Below are 3,431 nucleotides of genomic sequence, written 5' to 3'. Positions count from 1 at the left end.
TACAAGTGATTTTATGGTGATGCATCATCGGGACCGTGTCGGTCTTTAATGGTCTCTTTTACATCTCTTCTTTCCTCCTTGGCCAAACAGAACTTGTCATCTGTTGAGCAGTATTTCTTCCATCATGAAACCATCAATATGATCATGTACAGACAATGACAACTATTATCATTAATAACGGTGTTTGGGTAAACTGTTTTAAAAACATTGCTTTTTTTTTTCTTGTGGTTACATTTCCACAAGAAATTGTATGTTTTTATTAACTTCCCCCTCTCTGTGACTATGGACATGCTCCAGGAGACAGAAAGTTATCAGGTGAACACCCCTGAAAGACAAATCCTAATTGGCAAGAGTATGCCCCTGATTCTAATTAAGGCATCTGACTACCTAGACTGATTTTCACAGTTCTCTGTAGCTCCCAACTAAATTCACTGGGAAGAGCTTGTTGTTCCTGCCTCTGGGAAATCAGAGGGGAGAAATTTAAACTTACAGCTGGCAAATATGGAAACTTAGTAGAGTTCTGTGCCAATAGGAGTCAAATACCCCACCACCACCAGGGGCTTTGAAAGTTCCCATGGGGAACATCAGGCAAGCTCTTCAGCATGTGTCTGCCTACTTAAGTTATTCCTAAAGTTACAGCAGGTTTGTCAGAAATTGCTATAAATCAACTTGCCAGTCACTTGCTGAAAGAATTTATATTACATCCTTGGCCAAGGACAGATCATCTTCCACTCATCTCAGTGGATGTGCTCTACGTGCTCAGGCCAGAGCTAAATTGGCTCTCACAACTACTACTGTAGGCTGTGCAATTTCAGTGAGACACTTTATAAGTTCATTTTGAAGTACACAGAAAGTCTTATCCTGGAGTTTAGCAACAGCCAAGTAAGGAGCAGTCATTATACACCAAGCTGCTATTTCCTGTGATTTCCATACTCATGCTAAATTACATAAGCATTAAAATGGACATAATAAAGAATTCTGTTAGAACACAGCATTTTGCACCAAAACCCAAACAAACTGTAATAAAGCCATAAAATTTGTAAAAGTCCTGCTGTATCTTTAAAATGCAATTCTCTTGGACAACACAAAGAGCAGAGCACCCATGCAAAGACTGTAGTCCATTGCTAGATTGCTTCAGGGGGAAAGATGTCTGATCTCATGTGCAGATGGTTAATGGATGAGTAATGTAGCCACAGTCCTGTTTCATCCTTAATAATTTTTTATTAAATGCCCTGAAGGCCACTATTCCTGCAATCAGCAAAATCAGCACAGACGTCAAGCGGGGAAATGTTTGCGCTCTGCCCCCTCCCTTTACAACCCCCAGACCTCGCTCCTCGATTACAGGCTGTGCCTCCTTAGCCCCATACTTTTGATGCTCAAGACTATCTTTTTACTTGCTCATCTGGGATCTCCTATAGAAGTATGAAGTCTAAGCAAACTCCTGGAAGCCAGGGCTGCCAGTTTTCCTGCCTTACAGGATTTGCTGAGGGACTAGTGCTGTCCTGACTGAGATAATGAAGGCTCTTTTTCTGCTAAGCTCTGCATAGCACCACATTTTGGCTTTCAGATATGCTGGATGTCTGTTCCTCCAACAGGAGCATTTCAAGCCTCAGCTCTTCCTAAGCAAAGGATGGTCTGTAGATGGCAGAATTTGTGTTTCTGCTATCATTACAGCCTTTGGAGAAGGAAGGGCAGAAGGGAGCACCTCTCTCCTCCAGCCACCAGTTCTGTGGGGCCAGCTACAGCTGTAACAATAATAAATCTGAATTTTCCACCATGTTTTTTCCCCTGTACTCCTATTGTCACTTTGGAGTTAGATAGAGGTATTTTATTCCCTCAAAGCCCTACAGGCTGAAATATGCCTTGCAGTCTTTGGTGAGGGGAGGGTGAGGAAAGCCAGCAGTGCCTGGGGGGTCAGGGATGTGTGAAATGCAGCATGGGACATACCCACTGAGAACAGTTCAGAGGCTCTTTTAAAGCCCACATCAGGGTTTGTTTCTGAGTCTGACTTTTCACTTTAGGTTTCTAGTGTTGATGGAAGACTAATGCAATTTCCTGCAATGTGTGCAGAGCTCCTTTTCTAGTCATTAACACACATATTTCCCCCCGTGAATAAGATCCTAATTTGGTGTTCTTGAAGAAGGTTCAAAGTTGAATGTTTTGATTAGTTCTTGTCTATGTATCCATGTGTTTGTACTGTGTTACACTGAATGATATTGCATATGTTTTGGGTAAAAAAATCACACTTGGACAAATTTGGGAAAAGAGATTGAAACTTTCACCTTATTTACCGCTTAAGCACTCCAGGGAAAGAACAGATTTAAGTTTTGCCTCTTTTTTCCCCTTTTTCTTTTTCACTGAAATGGAAATTGCATCCAAGCCCATAAACTGGATGCCAAGTTTCAACTGAACACAATTAGAAACAGCTTAAATATTAAACTGAACGCTGAGGGGCCAATGACATTTAAGGGATGCTCTCTCCCAAGCTCTCAACCATAGCACTTCTGACAGAATGCTGTGTTAGAGATTGATTTTTAAGGCATCACCAAATATATCCCCCATATGATCCTATATAAATTACAAATTCAGAACGTTTTGGAAGTATTTTGGATGCTGTGCTCCCCGTTGTAAACATGTGCAACACTATATACATTTGGCAGATATTATTTTAAATTCTCAGGGTATCACTGCAAATTAATAAGGCTGGTTTATGTTCTACACTTTTTTTGTATTTCTTATATTGCTTATAGTTTTTAGTTAATGCATACAATTAAATGCTATTTTTCCACCAAATAATATTTATTTCAAATTGATCTTTTCAGTTTTTTTCTTTTTTATTTGTCAGATTTAAGTAAATCTGATTGTTTTGATTTTACTGATACTATTGTGTAAGCAAGTAACAGAGAATACATTAGCCTACAGGTTTTTCATCCATTATTCATTGACATATTTTTTGTCATTACTTCCCAGTGTACAAACCTGGGGCCTTCACGCATTTTAAATGATACGCACATGCTGTATAAGATCTTCCCAATAGCTGGTTCTCTTAGGATTTCAATTAAGTACCATATTAATCACTACCCCTTCTTCTCTGTATCTTCAATAAGCTTCAGGTAAGTTGAGTATACTGGGAGAAAAGAAATTCCAAAGCTCTTACTTTTCTTTCACAAAATTTGCTAAGGAACTGACTTTTCTGGAAACCAGAAAAGTAGTCCCTAAATACACATTAAAAATGGCCTTATCAAATGGGACTCAAATTTGAGGCACAGAATTAAACTATTACAAGCTGCCTTCTGAAGACTAACAGGAGCTAATTAAAAATGTAACTCCTGTCACGGAAGTGAAAGAGAATCCTGTGTATTTCCCAATCCTGCTTCTGCAAATCCTTCCTGCTGAAACAGCTGAATCAGAACAAATTGCTTGTGTGTGAG

Source organism: Lonchura striata, chromosome 1, assembly GCF_046129695.1.
Source record: "Lonchura striata isolate bLonStr1 chromosome 1, bLonStr1.mat, whole genome shotgun sequence".
In the NCBI taxonomy this organism is placed as follows: Eukaryota; Metazoa; Chordata; class Aves; order Passeriformes; family Estrildidae; genus Lonchura; species Lonchura striata.
Note: the sequence above shows the minus strand (reverse complement) of the source record.